The 16780-nt window shown below is 45.1% G+C and overlaps 1 protein-coding gene across 8 annotated transcripts in view; it reads left to right on the top strand.

Annotated features, from left to right (window-relative positions):
• Positions 1–1160: 1160 nt before the first annotated feature.
• PRR5L (proline rich 5 like) overlaps positions 1161–16780 on the top strand; it is a 158308-nt gene continuing 142688 nt past the window's right edge. For 4 of the 8 annotated variants that reach the window (XM_027562650.1, XM_027562642.1, XM_027562643.1 and 1 more), the window contains exon 1: positions 1176–1435. The gene's annotated coding sequence lies outside the window, so the exon portion shown is untranslated. Of the gene's footprint in view, positions 1436–16780 lie in introns of all 8 variants that reach the window. The other 4 variants (XM_027562647.1, XM_027562653.1, XM_027562652.1 and 1 more) reach the window with 3 other exon arrangements.

The following is a 16780-nucleotide window of genomic DNA, read 5'->3' as shown; positions in this document are numbered from 1 at the left end:
TGTTGAGCTTTAAGCCAACTTTTTCACTCTCCTCTTTCACTTTCATCAAGAGGCTTTTTAGTTCCTCTTCACTTTCTGCCATAAGGATGGTGTCATCTGCATATCTGAGGTTATCGATATTTCTCCCGGCAATCATGATTCCAGCTTGTGTTTCTTCCAGCCCAGCGTTTCTCATGATGTACTCTGCATATACATTAAATAAGCAGGGTGACAATATGCAGCCTTGACGAACTCCTTTTCCTATTTGGAACCAGTCTGTTGTTCCATGTCCAGTTCTAACTGTTGCTTCCTGACCTGCATACAGATTTCTCAAGAGGCAGGTCAGGTGGTCTGGTATTCCCATCTCTTTCAGAATTTTCTACAATGTATTGTGATCCACACAGTCAAAGGCTTTGGCATAGTCAATAAAGCAGAAATAGATGTTTTTCTGGAACTCTCTTGCTTTTTCAATGATCCAGCGGATGTTGGCAGTTTGATCTCTGGTTCCTCTGCCTTTTCTAAAACCAGCTTGAACATCAGGAAGTTCACGGTTCACATATTGCTGAAGCCTGGCTTGGAGAATCTATGAGTAGTTAGTGGCAGAACCAGGATTTAAAGACAGAAGCTTCATTTTGTGAGCTTGCTCATAACAGAGTGTCAGGTCTTTGAGGGGGTCCCAGGGATGCTCTTACATAATGATTCATCTGGCCTCGCCAACTGTGGCTGACGTGCGACACAGCCAGGCACCAGTCCAGGCCAGATGCCCCCTCATGAAAACCGAGAGTTGGAGTGTTTGAAGACAAGATAGCTGTGATTCTTTTCAGCTCTAACTTGTGGTGAGCCTCTGAAAATTGGTAAGAGAAGAGCAGAGGGAAAGGAAGCGTCACTTGGCAATTCGCCATGCCCGGAGGACTAGCCTGGACCGGATTGGTCTCTCCTGATGGGTGTCCCCTGCCCCCCACTACAGGGCACTATGGGCTGGGAGTCGGAAGTTGCTTTCCCATCTCTGACCAGGCTGGGGGCTGTAATTAGTGAAGTCCACAGCACGCCAGACCCAGGAGGGTACTGTGGCCTCGTTTGCCGTCCTCCCATCCCCAGGAGTAGCACAGCAGTGGCTGGTGACACACACCATTGTGTCACAAACACAGGGCCTCTTTGTTTCCTTCGTCCACAGAGAGGAGGCTGGAACAATGGGCTTGAATGGCACTTTGCTCTCCTTTCTCCAACGTTACATTTGTTTTTTCAGTTCTGGAACCAGCTAAACAATTATTTCCTGCAGCGGGTGTCAGCTTTTTATCTTTTCCGCCTGTTCCTCTGCCAGTCCTCAGGGCCCAGGGAAGTGGGAACTGAGTGGACAGTCAAGCCCAGGGACAGCTGGGCCTCCTCGAAATGTCATCTTCTCGGGAGGCCGAAGGCTGTGGTACCTCACCTGCCCTGGAGGAAGGAAGCAGACCAGGTAACACAGAAGCGGCTGAGAGCTTCTGGCGTGGCATGGGGGCTGGAGGTTATGGCTGAGTGTCCAGCCCGAGGAGGGTGGGTTTCTGATTTCAAGACACCCTGCTGGCTTGAGAGCCACTGTCTGCTGGTAGACAAAGAAGCAAAAGCAGCTGAGGTCAAGTTCCGCAACCTACTGAGTAGGGAAGCACACTTCCTGTCAGACCCCCCACTCAATGCCTCTGATGTCTCTGGGTGACCAGCAACTTCAGGGTCTTTGTGGGTTTGTTGGGAAGACTAGTTCTCTAATGATAAGCTCTTACTCTGTGTATTGCATATGTGTACATATGACTATAGGTATCTGACAGTATTGCTAGCAATTAGAGCAAACAGTTATAGCGTGTGCTTTCCATTCTTGCTTGATTCAGACCGGGACAGTCTGGTTCTAGAATCTGTGCTTGCATCACCACACTTCTTGGCTGATGTCCTTTACAGCAAACCAAGGTTATTGTAAGCTTTCACTTTGAGGGGCACTGACCTATAATACTAGCTATATGTAACCATGTGTAATGCTAACTCCTGTGTCAGGCGAGGTTCTAAATGTTTTGCATCTGTTTCCTCATTTATTCCACATAAACTCTATGGGGTGGGTACTTCTATCATCTCCACTTTATAGATAAGGAAAGTGAAGTACAGAGACATTAAGTATCTTGCCCAGGGTCACACAGCTGTCAGGTGGCAGGGTCAGGATTTGAACTCAGTTTTCTCTGGAGCCTTATATGAATCTGAAGCCTGCCCTACCCTTCAGCTGGTTGGGAGCTAGTCTCCTTCTCTGGATCATGAGTTATGGAGGGTGGTGTTCTGATCCTGGCTTTGTAGAACATCAGCACTTGAGTTGTCAGCTCCAGGAATGCAGAAGCTCCCAGTGGTTTGCCTATTGTTCCTTGGCTTTTGCTGAGCTCAGGGAAGATGGAATTGCCCAGTGGTGACAGGGAAGGAATTTGGAATGATAATAATTGCTCAACGAATGCCATCTCTTACTTGGCCAGCAACAGGCTAAGTAAGCAAACAGATATTAAATAAGCAGAACTCACCAGGTATATTCAGGAAGCCAACTTTATTTGTGTCTATTGCTGCCTCTAATTTTTTTTGTGTATGTGCTGCCCTTCTCTTTCCTTGCCTTGGGATGAAAATTAGGGCAGCTCCCTGACTTCTTTTTTTTAATATATATTTTTTGCTGCTAGATGTTATGATGGGCCTTTTTATTTTTTAAGTCTTTATTGCATTTGTTACAAAATTGTTTCTGTTTTATGTTCCAGTTTTTTGGCCAAAAGACCTGTGGGATCTTAGCTTCCAGACCAGGGATTGAACCCACACCCCTTACATTGGGAGATAGAGTCTGTTAACCACTAGACTACTAGGGAAGGCCACTGCCTCATTCTTCTGATCACCTTTCTAGTTCCAGCACTGTTTCAGCTCAGTAACTGATACACTGAGGTCTGTGCAGTAACCTAGACCTTCAGTATTGCATCCAAATGGAAACTAGTCTTCCTCCCCCACTGGCTGGGCCTGGTGGATGTTAAACCTGCTTCTTTGTCTCTTGATACGATGTTGTGGATGCTACAGAGAATGCCCTCCTTCCTTAACTTTGGGGATTTCTAAACTGCCAGTCCCTTGGAGCAGGTGCCTAAGATTCTTTCCTGAGTCCCCAGCATCCGAGCAGTCTGTCTGAGTCAGCGAGAGTTGCCAAAACAAATAGCACAGACTAGGTGGCTTAAACAACAGAAATTTATTTCCTCACAGTTCTGGGGGCTGGGGGCTGGGGGCGGAAATAAAGGTGTACGCAGGGCTCATTTCTCCTGAGGTTCTCTCCGTGGCTTACAGACGGCGTCTTCTCACTGTCCTCACGTGGCCTTTTCTCTGTGTATGTGCACCCTGGTATCTCTTTGTGTGTTCAAATCCCTCTTCTTGTAAAGATTGGACTGGGGTCCACACTAAATGCCTCTTTTTGACATAATCATCACGTTAGAGCCACATCAGCAAATATATTTGTGTTTCAAGGTTGGGCACAGTGCTTCAACATATAAATTTGGGGGCACATAATTCAGCCATATCAGACGTTCTCGGCTTCTTTCTCCACTCTTCCTGGTGATTGTCTTAAAAGGATCTATACAAGGACTTCCCTGGTGGTCCAGTGGTTGAGACTCTGGGCTCCCCATGCTGGGGGCCCAGGTTCTGGCATGGTGATGCAGGAAGAGGTGGGACATGGAGGTTATTCTTACAACAGATTCCTACCAAGGAGGGCTGAGTGCTGGGGTGAGGGGAGCAAAGGGACACATTCCATTCCTCTTAGAGCTGCAGCCCAAGGAAAGGAGCAATTCAAACGCAATCTTGCAGAAAGACAGAAAAGGAAATTAGGGAGGAATTGGGGAAGTTTGGATACAGATCAAGTATTCAATTATTAGAGAATGATTCATTTTTTTATAGGTGCTATTAAGGTATTATAGTTTAGATTGGAAAATAACCCTCAGCTTTTTTTTCTTTTTCGGAGATGCAAGCTGAAATGTTTTGAGCTGAAAGGTCATGCTGCCTGTAATGTGCTTGGAAACAGGAGACGTGAGTTCAATCCCTAGGTTGGGAAGATCCCTTGGAGGAGGGCATGCAACCCACCCCGATATTCTTGCCTGGAAAATCCCATGGACAGAGGAGCCTGGTGGTCTGCAGTCCATGACGTCAAAAAAGAGTCAGACACAACTGAGTGACTAAACACCACCACCATCTGCATACACACACACACACACACACACACACACTGATAGAGAAAGCAAATATGGTAAAACGTTATCAGTTGTTGGGAGTGTATGAGAGTTCCCTGTAGTATTGTACTGTTCTTCTGGCTTTGACTTTTCATAATAAAAATTTTAAAATACAGTGTAGCAAGGGCATTAATTGGAAGTAAGATACAGTGGAAACACAAAGAAGGGCTCCTACTTGGATCAGATAGATGAGAGAAGCTTCCCAAAGAAAATATCATCTAAGACCTGAGAGATGAGTGGTCAATAGGCAGGGGGTTGGGGAAGAACTGATGGGAGAAGGTTCCAGGCATGGGTAATGGTATGGTCGTCTGTTTTGTGCATGAAGGCCTGGTAATCTGTTTTGCTAGAGGAACAAAAGGATATTGAACGTGAATATAGAGTGAGAAGCAGAGAGTCACCAAGAGGTGAGATGGGAAAGGTAAGCTGGTCCTGTAGAGTTGTGGGCTGGGTAGGAGGGCTTGAATTTTGTCCTGATCTGGGTGGAAGCAAGGAGGTTGTGTTTCAGAAAGATGTCACTAATGAGTATTGAGCCATTATCATCTGGCAGCCACTGTTCTAAGCACTTAATCTAGATTGGTTCACTTAATCCTCACTGTGCCTTTCCCAGGGACCTACAAAATTAGCCTCTCTATTTTAGAGATGAGGCAAACAGGCATGGCCGGGTTCAGTAACCTGCCCAAGGTCACAGATATGGAGGAACCTGGAGGAGCAAGGATCTGATGGCTGCTAGAAGGCAGGTATTCTTTCTTTCCTGAGTTCTCTTGGGACTCACCAGCTCACTATCTGTGGTGACTGCAATTGCTGATGGCAGGAAATACTTCCTTTCTCAAGGAAGAGTCCAAGATGGTGGCCAGAGTCTACCCCACTGCCCCATCTTGGTCTGAGCCTTGGGACATAGTCAGAGAAGAGATGTCCTCCTCATCATAAGTGGAGAGGGTGTCAGCAAATCCCTAATGTCCCCTTCATCTGTGAGAAGCAGCCTGCTGTACATCCAGCTCACGTTGCTCTTGCCCCGGCCTCTGCTGTCATTGTTGTTCAGCTGCTAAGTTATGTCCGTCTCTTTGTGACCCCATGGACTGCAGCACACCAGGCTTCCCTGTCCTTCACTATCTCCCAGAGTTTGCTCAAACTCATGTTCATTGTGTCGATGATACCATTCAACCACCTCATCCTCTGTTGCCCTCTTCTCCTGCCCTCAGTCTTTCCCAGCATAAGGGTCTTTTATAATGAGTCAGCTCTTTGAATCAGATGGTCAAAGTATTGGAGCTTCAGCTTCAGTCCTTCCAATGAATACTCAGGGTTGGTTTCCCTTAGGATTGACTGGTTTGATCTCCTTGCTGTCCAAGGGACTCTCAAGAGTCTTCTCCAGTACCACAATTTGAAAGCATCCGGCCCCTGCCAACCATCGTTTTTGGTGCAACTTGACATTTTCAGTGTTTGAATTTTGTCACCTGTAACTGTTGCAATTTGTAGGTCAGCCCTGTACCCTAAGTTTACCAGAATAGGCCACAGCCCGGGTCCCTTTCCTGTCTCCCAACTCCAAATGTCTCTTAATTGTCTTCCAAGGTGGTTAGCCTTACATAATGTGATGTGAACACCTGGGGTGTTTTACCAGCAGCCCTTGACCTTTGGGCCTCCTCAGAGGGCTCATCAGGGATGACAAATTAAACAAATATTGAAAAACAATAGAAAGGAAAATACTTGGCTGTGTCCTTCTAATGCTTATTGATTTTTAAGATCTTCTCGGGCATGAAAATAAGATTCACTGCTGGCATCTTGACACTGGATTCCTGTTAACTGAAAGAACAACTTATTGATCAGGCTGGGATACCCAGCAGGGCTGGAGCCAGCCTGTCTCCCCTGCAGGTGATCAGCCCCAGAGATGGAGCCCCACTGGGAGGAAGCTGTATGCACTTGAAGTGGGGGGCGATGCCAGGAAGGTCCTCGTGTGTCCCAGGAAGACACTGAGGCTGTGTATCATTTCCACACCAATTCTCTTGGGGGCCTCATTTTTCTCTTGCTAAAGGCCCCAAGAATTCCAGGTGTTGGTTTTTTTTTTTCATTTTTAATTTTTTAAGCCATCCAAACAGTTTTTATTTATTATATTATATATATATAATTATATATATTATATATATAATATTATATATTATATATATAATATATTTATTATATTTTATTTATATATTCATAAATACAGCAGCTTCATTAGACATGTCCATTTTCTTCTTTGATCTTAATGTAGAGGATTAGGAGAGCCTTTGGCATCTCAGCTTACGGGAAGCAGAGATCATCCCTGCATTGCTACCTGTATTTATCCGGCTTATTTTTGTGTGTCAAAAATGATACAACTTATATGGATTCACTCACAGAGGACATGGCTCTGCAGAATGAAGCATGAGCTCTTCTGTATATATTCTTTTTTTCCAATCCTCTCTCCAAAGGAATTGCCCATTTTACAGCAAGTATTTATTTTGCTCCTACTATGTGCTACACATTTTCCAGTGGTCATGTATGGATGTGAGAGTTGGACTGTGAAGAAAGCTGAGTGCCGAAGAATTGATGCTTTTGAACTGTGGTGCTGGAGAAGACTCTTGAGAGTCCCTTGGACTGCAAGGAGATCCAACCAGTCCATTCTAAAGGAGATCAGTCCTGGGTGTTCACTGGAAGGACTGATGCTGAGGCTGAAACTTCAATACTTTGGCCACCTCATGCAAAGAGTTGACTCATTGGAAAAGACCCTGATGCTGGGAGGGATTGGGGGCAGGAGGAGAAGGGGACGACAGAGGATGAGATGGCTGGGTGGCGTCACCAACTCGATGGACATGAGTTTGAGTGAACTCTGGGAGTTGGTGATGGACAGGGAAGCCTGGCGTGCTGTGATTCGTGGGGTCGCAAAGAGTTGGACACGACTGAGCGACAGAACTGAACTGAACTGATGTGCTACACATCCAGTTCTGGGTATCAGTGATATGTGTGCCTGCTCAGTTGCTAAGTCATGTCCAACTCTTTTGTGACCCTCTGGACTATAGCCTGCCAGGCTCCTCTGTCCATGGGATTTCCCAGGCAAGAATACTGGAGTAGGTTGCCATTTCCTCCCGCAAAGGATATTCCCAACCCAGGAACTGAAGCTGCATCTCCCGTGTCTCCTGCATTGCAGGCGAATTCTTTACCACTGAGTCATCAGGGAAGCCTGTTTGTGATACAGCAGTACACAAAATGAAAAGACCCCTGGCCTCCTGGAGCTTGCTTCCTAACGAAGTTACTGTATAACCTTCCAATCTATAGCTATATCATATATATCCATAACTGTATCAATGACTGTATCTGTAGGTTCATTTTGTACACATGATCCTGTGACTGCCTTTTTCACTAACAATTTGCTTTTGAGTTCATTTCATGTACACATAAATGGGCCTTCCTCATTCTTTGAAAACTGGAGAATGGTCTTCTGTAGGGATAAACCCCTGGTGTTCTAATTTTTTTTCACAGTACTGCAGCAAACTATCTTCTGCATATACTGTTGTGTTCACAAGAGTCTGTACACTTACTAAGTAACCAGGGGTACTTAATTAACCTCTCTATGACTCAGTTTCTTCATGTGTGAAATAAACATAATAATTGTACCTCCCTCTACTCATCAAGGAAATGCAAAGTAACCACAATGAGATGTCACTTCACATCCACTCAGATGTCTGTAATCAAAAAGACAGATAATAAGTGTTGGTTGGCAAGGATACAAAGAAATTGGAACCCTTGTGCACTGCTGGTGGGAATGTAAAACATTGCAGCCAGTTTAGAAAAAAGTTTGGCAGCTCCTCAAAAGGTTAAACATAGAATTGCTATATGATTCAACAGTTCTACTCCAATGTGTATACCTGGGATAAATGAAAACACAAGTTCACACAAAAACTTGTACATAAATGTTCACAGCAGCATTATTCATATTAGTAAAAAGGTAAAAACAGCCCAAATGCCCATCAGCTGATAAGTGGATAAACAGAATACAGTGTATCTATACAATGGAATATTATTTGGCATTAACAAGATGTAAGTTCTGATACAAGCTGTAGCTTGTAGCTGAATCTTGAAAATATTATGCTAACTGAAAGAAGCCAATTACAAAAGACCACATATTGTATGATTTCATTTCTATGAAATGTCCAAAATAGACAAATCCATAGATTGGTGGTTGCCAGGGGTTAAGGGGTTGCAGAAATGAGGAATGACTACCATGAAGGCTTTCTTTTAGGGATGATTAAAATGTTCATGAATTTGAGCAAACTCCAGGAGACAGTGGAGAACAGAGGAGCCTGGGGTTTTGCAGTCCATGGGGTCACAAAGAGTTGGATATGACCTAGCAACTGAACAATAACAACAACAACATATTCTAAAATTGTGATGATGGTTACACAACTTGATGAATATGCTAAAAAACCATTAAGTTGTACACTTTCAAGTGGGCAAATTATATGGTATGTGAAATGTTTCTCAATTGAGCTGTTATAAAATATATAATATCTCCCTCATGGGTAGTGAGGATTAACTGAGATGGTACAAAAATGTGGAGAACAGTACCTGGCATTCTGCAAGCTCTATCCAATAACCCACCCCTCTTGCTGTTGTTCTAGAGATCAGATTCTAAAGGCAAAATTGTTGAGCCAAACCTCAGTTCAGTCACTCAATCATGTCTGACTCTTTGCAACCCCGTGGACTGCAGCATGCCAGGCTTCCCAGTCCATCACCAGGTCCTGGAGCTTGCTCAAACTTATCGAGTCAGTGATGCCATCCAACCATCTCATCCTCTGTCATCCTCTTCTTCTCCTGCCTTCAATCTTTCCCAGCATCAGGGTCTTTTCCAATGATTCAGTTCTTCAAATCAGGTGGCCAAAGTATTGGAGCTTTCACTTCAGCATAAGTCCTTTCAATGAATATTCAGGGTTGATTTCCTTTTAGGATTGACTGGTTTGATCTCCTTGCAGTCTGAGGGACTCTCAAGAGGAGCCAAAGTGTTGGTGCATTAAAAATATATATATTTTTTAATTTCCAAAGACTCTACAGAGTTTCCCGCCTAAAGGTCATCACCAATTCACCCTCAAAAGTAGCATACAAGGATGCCTGTTTCTTCTCTCTTCTTCCCCTTTTCAAAGATGCCCCCAACTAAGAAGTTTGGAAGAACATGTACATAGTATTCAGAATGCTTTCCTTTGGGTGTTGGGATCATAAGTAAATTTTCTTTTCTTTTTCTCATATTGCTTATCTGCATTTTTCATATTAAAAAACCATGTATTAATTATGTAATGTTTAAAAAATAAGACATACACACATCCCCCTTGTACTCTTCACCATGGGGCTTTTACACCTCACAGGCTTCAGAGATTAGGGTAGGAGACCTTATACTTCTCAGTCCATTATCAAAATAGGTTTTGGGGGGTGGAAGGGTTGTAACTTTCTAGAAGGATCAGCCAGAGGGCAACAACTGTAAACACAGAGAAGTACATAAATTACAATTCTCAGCCCAGGCCTGCACTTTCTTGCTTGATGGTGCCCCAAAGCCCTATAATAAAAATCATGCCTGGGAGTCATTTGCATCCTTACCAGACACCAGACACTGCAAATTTTCAAATGCTTCATACTCATTGTCATTTAATCCTGGCAATAGGTTCTGGTGCAAAAATGGAGTTAGAGAAATTAAGTGACTTGCCCAAGGACACAGTGCTAGTCAGTGATAGGGTAGACACTGCTTAAGATGGTTTAGCTGTGAGTCAAGAGTCAGGAACCAGGATCTTTTATGACCTCACTGCAAAGCAAGGTCGTAGTTAAGACAAGCTTCAGGGGAGGTTGATTCAGCAGTTCAATGATATCCTCAGGACGTTTTTTCTTTCCACCTCTCTGCTCTGCCATCTTTTAGTTGTTTTCATCTTTGGGAAGTTAGAGGATTCTAGCAGTGACATCCAGACACAACAAAGTTCACAAAAAGAAGAAAGGATTGGTTTCTTTCTAGAGCTTTCTCCTTACAGTGATGGAATATTTTCCCTCCAGCAAACTCTTCCTGCAGCCACGATGTTTATCTCATCAGCCCCTTCTAGGTCACTTACCTATTCTTGAACCAGTCACTGGCAAAGGGAACAGAACGACTCCCAGCCAATCAGGCTGAGGCTTGTGTTGGAGGTGGGTCATTGTTGCCTGAGGAGGGGAGTTCCATGAGCAAAATGAGGATTCTTCTTGGGAGACAGAAGGGGAAATGGAAGTTAAGAAGTTGGGTGGGGAAGACAATTAGTATCCAGCATAAGAAAGATTCAAATGTGTGTTGTCAAACTCAGGAGTAGCTATTTCTGGCCACTGCACTATTCTGTATCTTGGCCAGGACCTTTATTGCTAGACATTGACTACTGAGGGTGAAGCATATAAACCACCCTCATCTGCCTCTTCTCTCTCTTCAGGTCCCATCCGTTCTAAAGGGAAGTTTGAAAGCTTGATTTAGGGCAGATCATGAGAAGTAAAATGGAAGGTTTTTAAACTATCCCCGATCAACTAGATGCTTTCCATCTCGGGGCTTTCTAGTTTGGGAGAATGCCATTTCCCATCCCCTTGGGTCTCTCAAGAAAAGTCGCTTTGAGATTATCACTTCTTGGCAGCTTATTGGACTGACTTCAGTAATAGGACAGTATCAGTGTGTAGATTTAGAGAACTTTGGGAAGATGTACTTGACCTCCCGCCCTCCCTGGGAATCACACTTTAAGCTGACGTGATCGATTGAAGTATTACTCAGCAAACCTTAACTTATCTCACTTGCAATCTGCGACTTTGTATGCTTCTTACCCCACTGACTGTGGGCTTGGCCAGTGACCTGCTTCAGCGAATGGAATGTGAGTGGCTGTTGACTGCTGCAGAGCCTTTAAATGATGGTTACACTGTGTGGCTTCTCTTGTAACCACCATGAGAAGAGCATGCCTTGGGTAGCCAGTGCCCTTTGTCTCTGGATCCCAGGATTAGTCATATGGAACACATCCAAACCCAGACTGAAGTAGCATCACCAACGCCAATCTGCAGACCTGTGAATAAGAAAAATAAATGCTTGATTTCATAAGTCACCAGTTTTTATTTTGCAGCAGTGTTGCAGGAATAGGGAACTCCCACAGGTGATATTTTCGAGTATTGCCCAAAGGGTGTGGATGGTGTGAGGGATTTGTAGGACAAGATATGAGACCAGGTCCCATCGGAGCAGCCCCTGGAACAGCATGTGTTAAATATAACTCAGGGAGGGAATGTACTGGAGATGTTTTAGTGAATTTCTTGAAACAGCCCAAATTCTAAGAACTTTTTAATGAAGTGTTCTCTGACCCATTCTCACTGAAACACTCTTCATGGCCAAGAAATTGCTACACTACATGTTTCATCATCAATGCTCAAATGTAGAAGAATGTAAGGGAAAGAGCACTGGGCATTAATTCCTGAGCCCTTCCAGTCTGCCTTACATATGGACAGAATGGCCACTGGTAGCTGGAGAAAGCCCTTAGGCAAAGAGATGCAGATGCTAGTCATTGAAAGCCAGGCCACTGTACTCTGAAATGGTACCTAAGAGAATGTGGGTAGGGAACCAACAGCATCAACTACAGGTGGGAGGAGGGAGGAGGTAGCTGGAGAATGCAGTGACCGAGTTTAGGGAAGGGGAGGATGTTAGGACAAACCAAAGGCAAACAGATTGTCCTAATTCTCATTATTTTAGTGCTGCTTCCACTGTAAGGTGTGACTGCTGTTTTTAGTAAAGATCTGAAAGGGGTAAGAGAAGAAATACGTATCATTTCTCAGTGACAAACCCAGCACTAATGGGACATTTTCACAACCGCAGGCACACATCTCTGGCTTGGATGGGGGAGGGCTGGGGAAGTGAATTCTTCATGGAGAGGACTATTGCTCAGCCCCTAGTGCGCCCAGCCAGAGAGGCAAAGGAAAGACCTCCATACTTGGTCTCCTCCTGAGTTGGTAGGCTAGGCTGGGCTGAGTTTTACATTATCTCAATTACCACCCCCCCCCCACCAAATTATAGTTAAAAACTGCTTTATGTATAGATTTCATAATTCAAGATGTCAGGTTTTTTCCTGAGTTGAAGGGAAATGGAAATTTTTAAAATTAATTATTTTTGGCTGCACTGAGTCTTCATTGCTATGAGTGGGCTTTCTCTAGTTGCCATGCACAGGCTTCTCATTGCCGTAGCTTCTCATATTGAGAAGCATGGGCTCTAGAGCTCAGGTGTCAGTAGTTGGGGCACATGGGCTTAGTTGCCCCACAGCATGTGGGATCTTCCAGGATTGGGGATCAAACCCATGTCCCCTGCACTGGCAGGAGGATTCTGAACCACTGGATGATCAGGGAAGTCTGGAAATGGGATATTTGGGACAAGGTGGACATGGCAGTCTCTCCTGGCATAGAAAGATCTTCTTAGAGTGGGGCTTTTCCTGAGTGCGTTTTGCTTCTTTGCTCTGACACTCTGTAGTGGTAGTTCTTTGAAATCTGGAGATGTCCATCAACCTCTTTATTTTTCATGGAGTTCTAAAGTGTCAATTTATGAATAGCAAAATAGTTAGAGACCATCAGAATGTCTTTTAATAGGAGGAAACTCAAGTATAAGGCTGACACATCCATAAATGGAATAGTATGCAGCTATAGAAAAGAATGAAGATGCTCTCTGAGTATTCACAGGGCAAGAGCACCAAGAAAATGAGTAGGAGTGAGGATAATTAATAACTACTAAGTTTGTAGTGTCTTACATATGTATATGTAAATTTGGCAGGAAACACAAGAAAATGCAAATCAGTAGAACTCAGAGATGGAAACAGAATGGGTGGGACCTGGGTGGGGGGGGGGGGGGACATGTTTCACTGAATACTAAAACATGTACCTAAATTTATACCTGTAAATGTCTAGAGATATATATAGTAGTCATGTAGGGATGTGAGAGTTGGACTATAAAGAAAGCTGAGTGCCAAAGAATTGATGCTTTTGAACTATGGTGTTGGAGAATTCTCTTGAGAGTCCCTTGGACTGCAAGGAGATCCAACCAATCAATCCTAAAGGAAACAGTCCTGAATCTTCATTGGAAGGACTGATGCTGAAGCTGAAATTCCAATATTTTGACCACCTGATGTGAAGAACTGATTCATTGGAAAAGACTCTGATGCTGGGAAAAATTGAAGGCAGGAGGAGAAGGGGATGACAGAGGATGAGATGGCTGGATGGCATCACTGACTCAGTGGACATGAGTTTGAGCAACCTCTGGGAGTTGGTGATGGCCAGGGAAACCTGGTGTGCTGCAGTCCATGGGGCCACAAAGAGTCACACACAACTGAGTGACTGAACTGAACTGATATCTAGATATCTGGAGAATGACTCAGAGAGGGGAAGACATAGTTGCGTTGCCCCCATCATAAATCATCTGATTGCTTCTTCTCATCACTTTGGGAAAGGGAGAAGGAAAAGGGTAGGTGGGGCAATATGAGAAGGTACAAGTGATGAATGGTTGGGGTGGGCGCTCTGCCCGCAGTGCAGAACACCTCCATCTGCTGATTCTCCCACTGGTGTGCTCCCTACAGTACAGTCCACTGGATGTGTCGGTTGCCGAGTGCATGTGCGCTAAGTCACTCAGTCATGTCTGACTCTTTGAGTTCCTATGGACTGTAGCCCTCCAGGCTCTGTCAATGGGATTCTCCAGGCAAGAATACTGGAGTGGGTTGCCATGCCCTCCTGCAGGGGATCTTCCCAACCCAGGGATCAAAATGGAACCAAATATTCCACTTCCAGACTTCCCTGGTCATCCAGTGGTTAAGAATCCTCCTGCTAGTGCAGGGAACATGGGTTTGATCCCCAATCCTGGAAGATCCCACATGCTGTGGAGCAACTAAGCCCGTGTGCCCCAACTACGGAAGCCCGAGTTCTAGAGCCCATGCTTGTCAGTAAAAGAAGCCACTGCAGTGAGAAGCCTGTGCATGGCAACTAGAGAAAGCCCACTCATAGCAATGAAGACTCAGCACAGCCAAAAATAATTAATTTTTAAAAATTACATTTCCCTTCAACTCAGAAAAAAAAAATCTGACATCTTGAATTACTCAGTCTATACATAGAGCAGTTTTTAAGCATCTCTTAAGTCGCTTGCATTGGTCACACCTGAAAGCCCCTTGACACGAAGTAGGTACTTTGCAAAATTACTGTTAGAGTCAAGCAAGCCAGAGTGCTGCAGAATCTGTTGGCACAGCTCTATATGATCACCGACTTGGGAGTTAATATAGGGTGATGGTTAGGAGCATGGGCTCCAACATCAGAATATACCCATGTTCAAGTCTTGGCGCTGCTAGATACTTGGGCTTGAGTACCTAAGTCCTCCCTTGATCCTGCCCTCCCTCGTTAAATAGGAATAATACAAGCGACGCCCTCACTGTTGGAAGCATCACACACAGAGTGAGGGAACCGTGCCTGGCCCATTGGTGGTGGTCGTGGTGGTGTGTGCGCCTCAGGTAGTGTCTGACTCTGTGCGACCCCATGGACTGTAGCCTGCCAGGCTCCTCTGTCCATGGGATTTCCCAAGCAAGAATACTGGAGTGAGTTGGCTTTTCCTCTTCCAGGGGATTTTCCAAACCCAGGGATCAAACCGGAGTTTGCTCCTTTGGCAGGCAGATTCTTTACCTCCGAGCCACCTGGGAAGCCCTCCTGGCCCATTATGGATGCTCAGTTATTCAGGGAGTTTGTTTTTACTAGTTCAGTCACTTCTTTTTGTGGCCAGGAGCGCAGATCCCAACTCTGTATAAAATACAGAACGAAGTCTAGGGTTTCTCGCGTGGTCAGGGCAGCCCACCCCTTCCTGACCTCACTGGCTGATACTGAAGCTGCGTTTCCCATCCAACCTCCAAGGCGCTCTCCGGAGGAGCCTCTCTGCTGGCAGATGTGTCCTCTAGGATTCCAGAGGCAGCACCAGATGCTGGCGTGCAGCTGTGCTCATGGAACACTCTATCAGTATTTATTCCCTGCATAATTGCTAAGTAAATGGCTTAATGTTATTGTGAAAATGACTCTAAAACTCAATGGTTCCCCTTAAAAGGACAACCCTCCTCGCACTTCTCAGCTGCACCAGATAATTCGTTCTCCATCTTCTTTCAGTCTCAGGGAAAGAAACAAAAGCCCCCCAGTTCACCCCGGTGAGACACTCGCGTGGAATCTTGTCTGTGGTGATCTAGTCTTGATGGGGGAGGGACGGGAGAAAAAGTAAAGCCAGGATAAGCTGTGATGTTGGGGATTTCCCGCTCTTAAAATGGTTACTTTTTTAAGATCCCATTTTTGTGACAGAAGTTTTAAGCCACACCAGTGTTTAAGAGTTAAGTGTGCTTCAGGTTTTAGAAACATTGAATACATCAGAGATGGTTTTGTGCTGGGCCCCGGGTTCTGGTGAGAGACACATTTTGCATTGCTGTGTGGCCGGAGGCTGTCTCTGCCTTCTTTTGAGGCGGCAGGTGAGCCAAGGACAAGCCCGCCCTGTGGGTGTAATCTGACCGAGAAGACTGTGCTCAGCTCGGGGAGGAGCCTGGGCTCTGGACACTTGGCTTGCGCGTCTCATCCCATCCCTAGGGTCTTTTTTTTTTTTAATGAACACCTCAGAATAGGGGCCCAGCAACAGCCAAGCATCAGTGACCTTACCCGCACTGCCCATTAAATCCACCTGAGGAAGAATACGAGCTGGAGTCTGTCAACTCAGGAACCAGATATCGGAGGCTGGAGGGCCCTGCTGAGTTGTCTAGGTACTGTACTCCAGGCAGTGTGTTCTGGGTGCTTTAGCATTTGTTCAGATCCTGGGCTCTGAAGCTGGATTGTCTTGGGTTCAAGTCCCAGCCACTTGTCTTCCTAGCTGCTGTGTGATGTTGACCCAGGAGCTTAACTTCTCTGTGCCTCAATTTATCTTCTGCAATTGTGAGGGGTGGGTGAGTTAATAATGAGCAAAGTACTCTTTTCCTAGTAAGTAGGATAGACGTTTAGTCTCAAACACCCTCTAAGAGTCTTTTTTTCCTCTTGTCTGTTACCTGGCACTAAGGAGTACTTAATGCAGTACTAACGAGTACAATTGAGTGGGGTAGTTGGCAAGAGGAAACTGAAATGTGCCCCCTGTAGATGACTGTTGTAACCTGGATGGGTGTCAGCTGGCACCTTGGGCTGGGGTTCTCACGTCACATGAGCTGTCTCTGGTTTTGCTTTGTAGCAATCCAGCTCTTGTCTTGGTGCCTAAGTTACCCTAAAAAAATCTCATCATCAGCGAGCAAGGTGGACTTTACTGACAATATCCTGGTGAGGTTTGAGAAGGGGATGGGAGTGTATGTTGAGTGCACACACACACACACACACACACACACACCACTGCCACACCCACTTCTGCCTCAGGATTTCTTTCCTCCAGAGTCTGCATGCTTGGCTCTGTTTTCCGTTGGTGCCCTTTTCCCCACACCAGCTTCCAGGGTTGTTCTCTCTGCCTCTTGGGAACTTAAAATTCCTCACTTTTTTTTTTTTTTTGG

The sequence above is a fragment of the Bos indicus x Bos taurus genome, chromosome 15 (assembly GCF_003369695.1).
Source record: "Bos indicus x Bos taurus breed Angus x Brahman F1 hybrid chromosome 15, Bos_hybrid_MaternalHap_v2.0, whole genome shotgun sequence".
NCBI classification, from domain to species: domain Eukaryota; kingdom Metazoa; phylum Chordata; class Mammalia; order Artiodactyla; family Bovidae; genus Bos; species Bos indicus x Bos taurus.
The sequence above is the reverse complement of the archived record's forward strand: the minus strand, read 5'-3'. Positions and strand labels throughout refer to the sequence as shown.